At 46.8% G+C, this 14,833-nt stretch overlaps 6 non-coding genes across 6 annotated transcripts; all 6 read right to left on the bottom strand.

Annotated features, from left to right (window-relative positions):
* Positions 1-2,908: 2,908 nt before the first annotated feature.
* Positions 2,909-3,099, bottom strand: LOC130333838 (U2 spliceosomal RNA). The gene has a single exon (XR_008875894.1). It is a non-coding gene; the product is annotated as a U2 spliceosomal RNA (small nuclear RNA).
* A 2,100-nt stretch (positions 3,100-5,199) lies between these two features.
* Positions 5,200-5,390, bottom strand: LOC130333837 (U2 spliceosomal RNA). The gene has a single exon (XR_008875893.1). It is a non-coding gene; the product is annotated as a U2 spliceosomal RNA (small nuclear RNA).
* Positions 5,391-7,483: 2,093 nt separating this feature from the next.
* LOC130333836 (U2 spliceosomal RNA) lies at positions 7,484-7,674 on the bottom strand. The gene has a single exon (XR_008875892.1). It is a non-coding gene; the product is annotated as a U2 spliceosomal RNA (small nuclear RNA).
* A 2,088-nt stretch (positions 7,675-9,762) lies between these two features.
* On the bottom strand, positions 9,763-9,953 carry LOC130333835 (U2 spliceosomal RNA). The gene has a single exon (XR_008875891.1). It is a non-coding gene; the product is annotated as a U2 spliceosomal RNA (small nuclear RNA).
* A 2,087-nt stretch (positions 9,954-12,040) lies between these two features.
* LOC130333834 (U2 spliceosomal RNA) lies at positions 12,041-12,231 on the bottom strand. Its single transcript, XR_008875890.1, has one exon. It is a non-coding gene; the product is annotated as a U2 spliceosomal RNA (small nuclear RNA).
* Positions 12,232-14,312: 2,081 nt separating this feature from the next.
* Positions 14,313-14,503, bottom strand: LOC130333833 (U2 spliceosomal RNA). Its single transcript, XR_008875889.1, has one exon. It is a non-coding gene; the product is annotated as a U2 spliceosomal RNA (small nuclear RNA).
* Between the last annotated feature and the right edge of the window lie 330 nt (positions 14,504-14,833).

Below are 14,833 nucleotides of genomic sequence, written 5' to 3'. Positions count from 1 at the left end.
TGGATTTTATTACTGACTTACCCCCATCCCATGGCAACACTGTTATTTGGGTGGTCGTTGATCGATTCTCCAAAATGGCACATTTCATCCCTCTTCCTGGTCTTCCTTCAGCGCCTCAGTTGGCTAAACAATTTTTTGTACACATTTTTCGTCTTCACGGGTTGCCTACGCAGATCGTCTCGGATAGAGGCGTCCAATTCGTGTCTAAATTCTGGAGGGCTCTCTGTAAACAACTCAAGATTAAATTAAATTTTTCTTCTGCATATCATCCTCAATCCAATGGACTAGTAGAAAGAATTAACCAGGTCTTGGGTGATTATTTACGACATTTTGTTTCCTCCCGCCAGGATGACTGGGCAGATCTTCTACCTTGGGCCGAATTCTCGTATAATTTCAGAGTCTCTGAATCTTCCTCCAAATCCCCATTTTTCGTGGTGTACGGCCGTCACCCTCTTCCTCCCCTCCCTACCCCCTTGCCCTCTGGTCTGCCCGCTGTGGATGAAATTTCTCGTGATCTTTCCATCATATGGAGAGAGACCCAAAATTCTCTCTTACAGGCTTCTTCACGCATGAAGAAATTCGCGGATATGAAAAGAAGAGCTCCTCCCATTTTTTCCCCTGGAGACAAGGTATGGCTCTCCGCTAAATATGTCCGCTTCCGTGTCCCTAGCTATAAGTTGGGACCACGCTATCTTGGTCCTTTCAAAATTTTGCGCCAGATTAATCCTGTCTCTTACAAACTTCTTCTTCCTCCTTCTCTTCGTATTCCTAATGCCTTTCACGTTTCTCTTCTTAAACCACTTATCATTAACCGTTTCTCTCCCAAATCTGTTCCTCCCACTCCTGTCTCCGGCTCCTCGGACATCTTCTCCGTCAAAGAGATTTTAGCTTCAAAAAAGGTCAGAGGGAAAACCTTCTTTTTAGTAGATTGGGAGGGTTGTGGTCCAGAAGAGAGGTCCTGGGAACCTGAGGACAATATCCTGGACAAAAGTCTGGTCCTCAGGTTCTCAGGCTCCAAGAAGAGGGGGAGACCCAAGGGGGGGGGGTACTGTTACGCCGAGCGCTCCGGGTCCCCGCTCCTCCCCGGAGCGCTCGCTACACTCTCCTCACTGCAGCGCTCCGGTCGGTTCCACTGACCCTGGGCGCTGCGATACCGCCTCCAGCCGGGATGCGATTCGCGATGCGGGTAGCGCCCGCTCGCGATGCGCACCCCGGCTCCCGTACCTGACTCGCTCTCCGTCAGTCCTCCGTCAGCTCTCGCGCGCGCCGGGTCTTTGCGATTTAAAGGGCCACTGCGCCGCTGATTGGCGCAGTGGTTCCAATTAGTGTTATCACCTGTGCACTTCCCTATATCACCTCACTTCCCCTTCACTCCCTCGCCGGATCTTGTTGCCATCGTGCCAGTGAAAGCGTTTCCTTGTGTGTTCCTAGCCTGTGTTCCAGACCTCCTGCCGTTGCCCCTGACTACGATCCTTGCTGCCTGCCCCGACCTTCTGCTACGTCCGACCTTGCTTCTGTCTACTCCCTTGTACCGCGCCTATCTTCAGCAGCCAGAGAGGTTGAGCCGTTGCTAGTGGATACGACCTGGTCACTACCGCCGCAGCAAGACCATCCCGCTTTGCGGCGGGCTCTGGTGAAAACCAGTAGTGACTTAGAACCGATCCACTAGCACGGTCCACGCCAATCCCTCTCTGGCACAGAGGATCCACTACCTGCCAGCCGGCATCGTGACAATATATATATATTTCTCCGCCGAAATCACTTTTAAACCCATTTCCACCTTTTTTTCCCTTCTCTTCCTCTTACTTTTTTTTCACGTTTTTTTACGTTTTTCTCCTTTTCGCCTCTTTTCTGGGCGTATTATTCTTCTTTTTCTTCTTTTTTTTCGTCTAATGCATACCCCATCAGTCAGCAATGCTTATTCAATACCGCCAGCAGATGGAGACACTGGGGGATAATTTTCTAAGGATTTATACTGATTTTTCCTGTCTGAATTTGTCGCACAGAAAGTTGCAGGCCAAATATGTGTGACATTTCTGCGACTTTAGCTTCTAGAGCATTTTTACAACATTATACATAGGTGCTGAATACATAAAAAGCGACTGTTCAGCGACAGACAAGTCGCATCGGCTGAAAGTAGGCCAGAATGTCAGTCCATGTTGGAGCAGGTTTAGATACAGTCTAAAGTATAGATCTCAAAGTCTGTGCACAGAATTTAGCAAGGGCCTCGCACCTTCTGATGCATCAGGTAGGTGCACAATAGCATAGACTAACCCTCTGTACTTTGGTCTATATTGATGCGGGACATAGACAGCCAGCTGATGACCAATCCATTAGTGCAATGGATGGCTGGAAGCATTTGTCTTTGCCTTTGCAATACCACAGAAGCAATGCATGGTCAATGTACAGCAATGACACACCTGTGTGAACAGCCAGGAGACCCCCCCCCCCCCCATGTTATGTTACATAGTTACATAGTTAGTACGGTCGAAAAAAGACATATGTCCATCAAGTTCAACCAGGGAATTAAGGGGTAGGGGTGTGGCGCGATATTGGGGAAGGGATGAGATTTTATATTTCTTCATAAGCATTAATCTTATTTTGTCAATTAGGAACATTCAGCACCCACCCGCTATCAAGGCAGCTGCCTATCATGTCATGCCCTACCTGCACAGGTGTGCTGGCTACTCAAATGATCCAATTAAGGAGGCCATTTAGTCAGCAGCAGCAGAAGTCCTGTGCCTGGACGCTCCAACAGCGGCCAGACACAAGCAGAAGCAGAAGCAGCAGCAGCACCACCTTTTGTTTTTTGGCTGCAGCAGCAGCAAGGCCCACAGGGCTGGCTAGCTGGCTAGCCAGCAAGCAGGTAGCAATGAAAGTAGGAATCTTTCTTTTTAACCCTGTAAGGGGGTGGTGCACTGTACCCGAAGATACTGCCATATCGGGTCAATGCATAGGGCGACGGAAGCAAGCTTCGAAATCGGCCCCCGTTCTCAAAAATCCATTTAATATATGGTCCCCAGATAGGGGACGTATCAGATATTAAACTGATAAGAACAGATACTACACTTGATCTTAGCCAAAAGGCCGAGAAGCGATAACCGTGAAAGGGGCGGGCCCAACAAGGTGCCCTTCATGGGCACTATCACTGCTTGCTGTCAGGGAGGCTGCCAGACAATTTTCCATGCACACTCTGGGCTGGGGGGCAGTCAACCACCAGTACACACAGCAGAACCTAAACCCATACCATTATTGCTAAGCAGCAAGACAGGGGCCCATTGCACTCCCACGGGGCCTTTTTAAATGCAATCCATAACCCGGATTTGCCAGGAACCCTTCTTACTCCTCCTACTTGCATGTGACACTGGGCTTAGGATCTGCATAGGAAACACACACACAAGCACACACCTACCTTTGTTGCCTGCAGATGCCTCCTTGGCTGTCCCCAAACGGTATCAAACCAACACCCACGGGAAGCTGTAAGCATAGAGGACATGCCTGCACCCCATTGGACTTACCTGTGTGGGTTAAACCCGGGTTATTTGACAACCTATGGCGGTGATGGTTCTGCTCAGGCAGAGCAGTGCTGATGCTCCTCATAAAGCTGTCGCTGCTGTGAAGGTTCTAGGTGACATCACAAATCCCTATGGTTACATACACAACAAAGCTGGGTTGTTGTTGTTTACACTCTGCAAGGCCTGTGGAAGTGAGTGACATCATAGCACTGTAGTTCTGAGGGTTCTAGATGGATGCAACAATCTCCTGTTGCTTCTATGAAGGCCATAATAGACGACATCACCAAACAGCTCCATAGTCACATACACAGCAAAGGAGAGATGTTGTTTACACCTAGTGATGTCAGTGGTATTGAGTGACATCACAGCACAGTGCTAAGGCTCCTGGGCCTGGACACAGCAGCGGCTGCAATATCTCAACGGAGAATACGTTTATATATATGTGTGTGTGTGCGCGTATATATATATATATATATATATATATATATATATATATATATATATATATATTTCTCCGCCGAAATCACTTTTAAACCCATTTCCACCTTTTTTTCCCTTCTCTTCCTCTTACTTTTTTTTCACGTTTTTTTACGTTTTTCTCCTTTTCGCCTCTTTTCTGGCCGTATTATTCTTCTTTTTCTTCTTTTTTTTCGTCTAATGCATACCCCATCAGTGCAGCAATGCTTATTCAATACCGCCAGCAGATGGAGACACTGGGGGATAATTTTCTAAGGATTTATACTGATTTTTCCTGTCTGAATTTGTCGCACAGAAAGTTGCAGGCCAAATATGTGTGACATTTCTGCGACTTTAGCTTCTAGAGCATTTTTACAACATTATACATAGGTGCTGAATACATAAAAAGCGACTGTTCAGCAACAGACAAGTCGCATCGGCTGAAAGTAGGCCAGAATGTCAGTCCATGTTGGAGCAGGTTTAGATACAGTCTAAAGTATAGATCTCAAAGTCTGTGCACAGAATTTAGCAAGGGCCTCGCACCTTCTGATGCATCAGGTAGGTGCACAATAGCATAGCCTAACCCTCTGTACTTTGGTCTATATTGATGCGGGACATAGACAGCCAGCTGATGACCAATCCATTAGTGCAATGGATGGCTGGAAGCATTTGTCTTTGCCTTTGCAATACCAGAGAAGCAATGCATGGTCAATGTACAGCAATGACACACCTGTGTGAACAGCCAGGAGACCCCCCCCCCCCCCCATGTTATGTTACATAGTTACATAGTTAGTACGGTCGAAAAAAGACATATGTCCATCAAGTTCAACCAGGGAATTAAGGGGTAGGGGTGTGGCGCGATATTGGGGAAGGGATGAGATTTTATATTTCTTCATAAGCATTAATCTTATTTTGTCAATTAGGAACATTCAGCACCCACCCGCTATCAAGGCAGCTGCCTATCATGTCATGCCCTACCTGCACAGGTGTGCTGGCTACTCAAATGATCCAATTAAGGAGGCCATTTAGTCAGCAGCAGCAGAAGTCCTGTGCCTGGACGCTCCAACAGCGGCCAGACACAAGCAGAAGCAGAAGCAGCAGAAGCAGCAGCAGCACCACCTTTTGTTTTTTGGCTGCAGCAGCAGCAAGGCCCACAGGGCTGGCTAGCTGGCTAGCCAGCAAGCAGGTAGCAATGAAAGTAGGAATCTTTCTTTTTAACCCTGTAAGGGGGTGGTGCACTGTACCCGAAGATACTGCCATATCGGGTCAATGCATAGGGCGACGGAAGCAAGCTTCGAAATCGGCCCCCGTTCTCAAAAATCCATTTAATATATGGTCCCCAGATAGGGGACGTATCAGATATTAAACTGATAAGAACAGATACTACACTTGATCTTAGCCAAAAGGCCGAGAAGCGATAACCGTGAAAGGGGCGGGCCCAACAAGGTGCCCTTCATGGGCACTATCACTGCTTGCTGTCAGGGAGGCTGCCAGACAATTTTCCATGCACACTCTGGGCTGGGGGGCAGTCAACCACCAGTACACACAGCAGAACCTAAACCCATACCATTATTGCTAAGCAGCAAGACAGGGGCCCATTGCACTCCCACGGGGCCTTTTTAAATGCAATCCATAACCCGGATTTGCCAGGAACCCTTCTTACTCCTCCTACTTGCATGTGACACTGGGCTTAGGATCTGCATAGGAAACACACACACAAGCACACACCTACCTTTGTTGCCTGCAGATGCCTCCTTGGCTGTCCCCAAACGGTATCAAACCAACACCCACGGGAAGCTGTAAGCATAGAGGACATGCCTGCACCCCATTGGACTTACCTGTGTGGGTTAAACCCGGGTTATTTGACAACCTATGGCGGTGATGGTTCTGCTCAGGCAGAGCAGTGCTGATGCTCCTCATAAAGCTGTCGCTGCTGTGAAGGTTCTAGGTGACATCACAAATCCCTATGGTTACATACACAACAAAGCTGGGTTGTTGTTGTTTACACTCTGCAAGGCCTGTGGAAGTGAGTGACATCATAGCACTGTAGTTCTGAGGGTTCTAGATGGATGCAACAATCTCCTGTTGCTTCTATGAAGGCCATAATAGACGACATCACCAAACAGCTCCATAGTCACATACACAGCAAAGGAGAGATGTTGTTTACACCTAGTGATGTCAGTGGTATTGAGTGACATCACAGCACAGTGCTAAGGCTCCTGGGCCTGGACACAGCAGCGGCTGCAATATCTCAACGGAGAATACGTTTATATATATGTGTGTGTGTGCGCGTATATATATATATATATATATATATATATATATATATATATATATTTCTCCGCCGAAATCACTTTTAAACCCGTTTCCACCTTTTTTTCCCTTCTCTTCCTCTTACTTTTTTTTCACGTTTTTTTAAGTTTTTCTCCTTTTCGCCTCTTTTCTGGGCGTATTATTCTTCTTTTTCTTCTTTTTTTTCGTCTAATGCATACCCCATCAGTGCAGCAATGCTTATTCAATACCGCCAGCAGATGGAGACACTGGGGGATAATTTTCTAAGGATTTATACTGATTTTTCCTGTCTGAATTTGTCGCACAGAAAGTTGCAGGCCAAATATGTGTGACATTTCTGCGACTTTAGCTTCTAGAGCATTTTTACAACATTATACATAGGTGCTGAATACATAAAAAGCGACTGTTCAGCGACAGACAAGTCGCATCGGCTGAAAGTAGGCCAGAATGTCAGTCCATGTTGGAGCAGGTTTAGATACAGTCTAAAGTATAGATCTCAAAGTCTGTGCACAGAATTTAGCAAGGGCCTCGCACCTTCTGATGCATCAGGTAGGTGCACAATAGCATAGCCTAACCCTCTGTACTTTGGTCTATATTGATGCGGGACATAGACAGCCAGCTGATGACCAATCCATTAGTGCAATGGATGGCTGGAAGCATTTGTCTTTGCCTTTGCAATACCACAGAAGCAATGCATGGTCAATGTACAGCAATGACACACCTGTGTGAACAGCCAGGAGACCCCCCCCCCCCCCCCATGTTATGTTACATAGTTACATAGTTAGTACGGTCGAAAAAAGACATATGTCCATCAAGTTCAACCAGGGAATTAAGGGGTAGGGGTGTGGCGCGATATTGGGGAAGGGATGAGATTTTATATTTCTTCATAAGCATTAATCTTATTTTGTCAATTAGGAACATTCAGCACCCACCCGCTATCAAGGCAGCTGCCTATCATGTCATGCCCTACCTGCACAGGTGTGCTGGCTACTCAAATGATCCAATTAAGGAGGCCATTTAGTCAGCAGCAGCAGAAGTCCTGTGCCTGGACGCTCCAACAGCGGCCAGACACAAGCAGAAGCAGAAGCAGCAGAAGCAGCAGCAGCACCACCTTTTGTTTTTTGGCTGCAGCAGCAGCAAGGCCCACAGGGCTGGCTAGCTGGCTAGCCAGCAAGCAGGTAGCAATGAAAGTAGGAATCTTTCTTTTTAACCCTGTAAGGGGGTGGTGCACTGTACCCGAAGATACTGCCATATCGGGTCAATGCATAGGGCGACGGAAGCAAGCTTCGAAATCGGCCCCCGTTCTCAAAAATCCATTTAATATATGGTCCCCAGATAGGGGACGTATCAGATATTAAACTGATAAGAACAGATACTACACTTGATCTTAGCCAAAAGGCCGAGAAGCGATAACCGTGAAAGGGGCGGGCCCAACAAGGTGCCCTTCATGGGCACTATCACTGCTTGCTGTCAGGGAGGCTGCCAGACAATTTTCCATGCACACTCTGGGCTGGGGGGCAGTCAACCACCAGTACACACAGCAGAACCTAAACCCATACCATTATTGCTAAGCAGCAAGACAGGGGCCCATTGCACTTCCACGGGGCCTTTTTAAATGCAATCCATAACCCGGATTTGCCAGGAACCCTTCTTACTCCTCCTACTTGCATGTGACACTGGGCTTAGGATCTGCATAGGAAACACACACACAAGCACACACCTACCTTTGTTGCCTGCAGATGCCTCCTTGGCTGTCCCCAAACGGTATCAAACCAACACCCACGGGAAGCTGTAAGCATAGAGGACATGCCTGCACCCCATTGGACTTACCTGTGTGGGTTAAACCCGGGTTATTTGACAACCTATGGCGGGGATGGTTCTGCTCAGGCAGAGCAGTGCTGATGCTCCTCATAAAGCTGTCGCTGCTGTGAAGGTTCTAGGTGACATCACAAATCCCTATGGTTACATACACAACAAAGCTGGGTTGTTGTTGTTTACACTCTGCAAGGCCTGTGGAAGTGAGTGACATCATAGCACTGTAGTTCTGAGGGTTCTAGATGGATGCAACAATCTCCTGTTGCTTCTATGAAGGCCATAATAGACGACATCACCAAACAGCTCCATAGTCACATACACAGCAAAGGAGAGATGTTGTTTACACCTAGTGATGTCAGTGGTATTGAGTGACATCACAGCACAGTGCTAAGGCTCCTGGGCCTGGACACAGCAGCGGCTGCAATATCTCAACGGAGAATACGTTTATATATATGTGTGTGTGTGCGCGTATATATATATATATATATATATATATATATATATATATTTCTCCGCCGAAATCACTTTTAAACCGATTTCCACCTTTTTTTCCCTTCTCTTCCTCTTACTTTTTTTTCATGTTTTTTTACGTTTTTCTCCTTTTCGCCTCTTTTCTGGGCGTATTATTCTTCTTTTTCTTCTTTTTTTTCGTCTAATGCATACCCCATCAGTGCAGCAATGCTTATTCAATACCACCAGCAGATGGAGACACTGGGGGATAATTTTCTAAGGATTTATACTGATTTTTCCTGTCTGAATTTGTCGCACAGAAAGTTGCAGGCCAAATATGTGTGACATTTCTGCGACTTTAGCTTCTAGAGCATTTTTACAACATTATACATAGGTGCTGAATACATAAAAAGCGACTGTTCAGCGACAGACAAGTCGCATCGGCTGAAAGTAGGCCAGAATGTCAGTCCATGTTGGAGCAGGTTTAGATACAGTCTAAAGTATAGATCTCAAAGTCTGTGCACAGAATTTAGCAAGGGCCTCGCACCTTCTGATGCATCAGGTAGGTGCACAATAGCATAGCCTAACCCTCTGTACTTTGGTCTATATTGATGCGGGACATAGACAGCCAGCTGATGACCAATCCATTAGTGCAATGGATGGCTGGAAGCATTTGTCTTTGCCTTTGCAATACCACAGAAGCAATGCATGGTCAATGTACAGCAATGACACACCTGTGTGAACAGCCAGGAGACCCCCCCCCCCCCCCCCATGTTATGTTACATAGTTACATAGTTAGTACGGTCGAAAAAAGACATATGTCCATCAAGTTCAACCAGGGAATTAAGGGGTAGGGGTGTGGCGCGATATTGGGGAAGGGATGAGATTTTATATTTCTTCATAAGCATTAATCTTATTTTGTCAATTAGGAACATTCAGCACCCACCCGCTATCAAGGCAGCTGCCTATCATGTCATGCCCTACCTGCACAGGTGTGCTGGCTACTCAAATGATCCAATTAAGGAGGCCATTTAGTCAGCAGCAGCAGAAGTCCTGTGCCTGGACGCTCCAACAGCGGCCAGACACAAGCAGAAGCAGAAGCAGCAGAAGCAGCAGCAGCACCACCTTTTGTTTTTTGGCTGCAGCAGCAGCAAGGCCCACAGGGCTGGCTAGCTGGCTAGCCAGCAAGCAGGTAGCAATGAAAGTAGGAATCTTTCTTTTTAACCCTGTAAGGGGGTGGTGCACTGTACCCGAAGATACTGCCATATCGGGTCAATGCATAGGGCGACGGAAGCAAGCTTCGAAATCGGCCCCCGTTCTCAAAAATCCATTTAATATATGGTCCCCAGATAGGGGACGTATCAGATATTAAACTGATAAGAACAGATACTACACTTGATCTTAGCCAAAAGGCCGAGAAGCGATAACCGTGAAAGGGGCGGGCCCAACAAGGTGCCCTTCATGGGCACTATCACTGCTTGCTGTCAGGGAGGCTGCCAGACAATTTTCCATGCACACTCTGGGCTGGGGGGCAGTCAACCACCAGTACACACAGCAGAACCTAAACCCATACCATTATTGCTAAGCAGCAAGACAGGGGCCCATTGCACTTCCACGGGGCCTTTTTAAATGCAATCCATAACCCGGATTTGCCAGGAACCCTTCTTACTCCTCCTACTTGCATGTGACACTGGGCTTAGGATCTGCATAGGAAACACACACACAAGCACACACCTACCTTTGTTGCCTGCAGATGCCTCCTTGGCTGTCCCCAAACGGTATCAAACCAACACCCACGGGAAGCTGTAAGCATAGAGGACATGCCTGCACCCCATTGGACTTACCTGTGTGGGTTAAACCCGGGTTATTTGACAACCTATGGCGGGGATGGTTCTGCTCAGGCAGAGCAGTGCTGATGCTCCTCATAAAGCTGTCGCTGCTGTGAAGGTTCTAGGTGACATCACAAATCCCTATGGTTACATACACAACAAAGCTGGGTTGTTGTTGTTTACACTCTGCAAGGCCTGTGGAAGTGAGTGACATCATAGCACTGTAGTTCTGAGGGTTCTAGATGGATGCAACAATCTCCTGTTGCTTCTATGAAGGCCATAATAGACGACATCACCAAACAGCTCCATAGTCACATACACAGCAAAGGAGAGATGTTGTTTACACCTAGTGATGTCAGTGGTATTGAGTGACATCACAGCACAGTGCTAAGGCTCCTGGGCCTGGACACAGCAGCGGCTGCAATATCTCAACGGAGAATACGTTTATATATATGTGTGTGTGTGCGCGTATATATATATATATATATATATATATATATATATATATATATTTCTCCGCCGAAATCACTTTTAAACCCATTTCCACCTTTTTTTCCCTTCTCTTCCTCTTACTTTTTTTTCATGTTTTTTTACGTTTTTCTCCTTTTCGCCTCTTTTCTGGGCGTATTATTCTTCTTTTTCTTCTTTTTTTTCGTCTAATGCATACCCCATCAGTGCAGCAATGCTTATTCAATACCACCAGCAGATGGAGACACTGGGGGATAATTTTCTAAGGATTTATACTGATTTTTCCTGTCTGAATTTGTCGCACAGAAAGTTGCAGGCCAAATATGTGTGACATTTCTGCGACTTTAGCTTCTAGAGCATTTTTACAACATTATACATAGGTGCTGAATACATAAAAAGCGACTGTTCAGCGACAGACAAGTCGCATCGGCTAAAAGTAGGCCAGAATGTCAGTCCATGTTGGAGCAGGTTTAGATACAGTCTAAAGTATAGATCTCAAAGTCTGTGCACAGAATTTAGCAAGGGCCTCGCACCTTCTGATGCATCAGGTAGGTGCACAATAGCATAGCCTAACCCTCTGTACTTTGGTCTATATTGATGCGGGACATAGACAGCCAGCTGATGACCAATCCATTAGTGCAATGGATGGCTGGAAGCATTTGTCTTTGCCTTTGCAATACCACAGAAGCAATGCATGGTCAATGTACAGCAATGACACACCTGTGTGAACAGCCAGGAGACCCCCCCCCCCCCCCCCCCCATGTTATGTTACATAGTTAGTACGGTCGAAAAAAGACATATGTCCATCAAGTTCAACCAGGGAATTAAGGGGTAGGGGTGTGGCGCGATATTGGGGAAGGGATGAGATTTTATATTTCTTCATAAGCATTAATCTTATTTTGTCAATTAGGAACATTCAGCACCCACCCGCTATCAAGGCAGCTGCCTATCATGTCATGCCCTACCTGCACAGGTGTGCTGGCTACTCAAATGATCCAATTAAGGAGGCCATTTAGTCAGCAGCAGCAGAAGTCCTGTGCCTGGACGCTCCAACAGCGGCCAGACACAAGCAGAAGCAGAAGCAGCAGAAGCAGCAGCAGCACCACCTTTTGTTTTTTGGCTGCAGCAGCAGCAAGGCCCACAGGGCTGGCTAGCTGGCTAGCCAGCAAGCAGGTAGCAATGAAAGTAGGAATCTTTCTTTTTAACCCTGTAAGGGGGTGGTGCACTGTACCCGAAGATACTGCCATATCGGGTCAATGCATAGGGCGACGGAAGCAAGCTTCGAAATCGGCCCCCGTTCTCAAAAATCCATTTAATATATGGTCCCCAGATAGGGGACGTATCAGATATTAAACTGATAAGAACAGATACTACACTTGATCTTAGCCAAAAGGCCGAGAAGCGATAACCGTGAAAGGGGCGGGCCCAACAAGGTGCCCTTCATGGGCACTATCACTGCTTGCTGTCAGGGAGGCTGCCAGACAATTTTCCATGCACACTCTGGGCTGGGGGGCAGTCAACCACCAGTACACACAGCAGAACCTAAACCCATACCATTATTGCTAAGCAGCAAGACAGGGGCCCATTGCACTTCCACGGGGCCTTTTTAAATGCAATCCATAACCCGGATTTGCCAGGAACCCTTCTTACTCCTCCTACTTGCATGTGACACTGGGCTTAGGATCTGCATAGGAAACACACACACAAGCACACACCTACCTTTGTTGCCTGCAGATGCCTCCTTGGCTGTCCCCAAACGGTATCAAACCAACACCCACGGGAAGCTGTAAGCATAGAGGACATGCCTGCACCCCATTGGACTTACCTGTGTGGGTTAAACCCGGGTTATTTGACAACCTATGGCGGTGATGGTTCTGCTCAGGCAGAGCAGTGCTGATGCTCCTCATAAAGCTGTCGCTGCTGTGAAGGTTCTAGGTGACATCACAAATCCCTATGGTTACATACACAACAAAGCTGGGTTGTTGTTGTTTACACTCTGCAAGGCCTGTGGAAGTGAGTGACATCATAGCACTGTAGTTCTGAGGGTTCTAGATGGATGCAACAATCTCCTGTTGCTTCTATGAAGGCCATAATAGACGACATCACCAAACAGCTCCATAGTCACATACACAGCAAAGGAGAGATGTTGTTTACACCTAGTGATGTCAGTGGTATTGAGTGACATCACAGCACAGTGCTAAGGCTCCTGGGCCTGGACACAGCAGCGGCTGCAATATCTCAACGGAGAATACGTTTATATATATGTGTGTGTGTGCGCGTATATATATATATATATATATATATATATATATATATATATATTTCTCCGCCGAAATCACTTTTAAACCCATTTCCACCTTTTTTTCCCTTCTCTTCCTCTTACTTTTTTTTCATGTTTTTTTACGTTTTTCTCCTTTTCGCCTCTTTTCTGGGCGTATTATTCTTCTTTTTCTTCTTTTTTTTCGTCTAATGCATACCCCATCAGTGCAGCAATGCTTATTCAATACCACCAGCAGATGGAGACACTGGGGGATAATTTTCTAAGGATTTATACTGATTTTTCCTGTCTGAATTTGTCGCACAGAAAGTTGCAGGCCAAATATGTGTGACATTTCTGCGACTTTAGCTTCTAGAGCATTTTTACAACATTATACATAGGTGCTGAATACATAAAAAGCGACTGTTCAGCGACAGACAAGTCGCATCGGCTGAAAGTAGGCCAGAATGTCAGTCCATGTTGGAGCAGGTTTAGATACAGTCTAAAGTATAGATCTCAAAGTCTGTGCACAGAATTTAGCAAGGGCCTCGCACCTTCTGATGCATCAGGTAGGTGCACAATAGCATAGCCTAACCCTCTGTACTTTGGTCTATATTGATGCGGGACATAGACAGCCAGCTGATGACCAATCCATTAGTGCAATGGATGGCTGGAAGCATTTGTCTTTGCCTTTGCAATACCACAGAAGCAATGCATGGTCAATGTACAGCAATGACACACCTGTGTGAACAGCCAGGAGACCCCCCCCCCCCCCCATGTTATGTTACATAGTTACATAGTTAGTACGGTCGAAAAAAGACATATGTCCATCAAGTTCAACCAGGGAATTAAGGGGTAGGGGTGTGGCGCGATATTGGGGAAGGGATGAGATTTTATATTTCTTCATAAGCATTAATCTTATTTTGTCAATTAGGAACATTCAGCACCCACCCGCTATCAAGGCAGCTGCCTATCATGTCATGCCCTACCTGCACAGGTGTGCTGGCTACTCAAATGATCCAATTAAGGAGGCCATTTAGTCAGCAGCAGCAGAAGTCCTGTGCCTGGACGCTCCAACAGCGGCCAGACACAAGCAGAAGCAGAAGCAGCAGCAGCACCACCTTTTGTTTTTTGGCTGCAGCAGCAGCAAGGCCCACAGGGCTGGCTAGCTGGCTAGCCAGCAAGCAGGTAGCAATGAAAGTAGGAATCTTTCTTTTTAACCCTGTAAGGGGGTGGTGCACTGTACCCGAAGATACTGCCATATCGGGTCAATGCATAGGGCGACGGAAGCAAGCTTCGAAATCGGCCCCCGTTCTCAAAAATCCATTTAATATATGGTCCCCAGATAGGGGACGTATCAGATATTAAACTGATAAGAACAGATACTACACTTGATCTTAGCCAAAAGGCCGAGAAGCGATAACCGTGAAAGGGGCGGGCCCAACAAGGTGCCCTTCATGGGCACTATCACTGCTTGCTGTCAGGGAGGCTGCCAGACAATTTTCCATGCACACTCTGGGCTGGGGGGCAGTCAACCACCAGTACACACAGCAGAACCTAAACCCATACCATTATTGCTAAGCAGCAAGACAGGGGCCCATTGCACTCCCACGGGGCCTTTTTAAATGCAATCCATAACCCGGATTTGCCAGGAACCCTTCTTACTCCTCCTACTTGCATGTGACACTGGGCTTAGGATCTGCATAGGAAACACACACACAAGCACACACCTACCTTTGTTGCCTGCAGAT

This window comes from Hyla sarda, unplaced genomic scaffold, assembly GCF_029499605.1.
Source record: "Hyla sarda isolate aHylSar1 unplaced genomic scaffold, aHylSar1.hap1 scaffold_416, whole genome shotgun sequence".
Classification (NCBI taxonomy): Eukaryota; Metazoa; Chordata; class Amphibia; order Anura; family Hylidae; genus Hyla; species Hyla sarda.
This window is presented reverse-complemented; position numbering and strand designations above follow the sequence as displayed.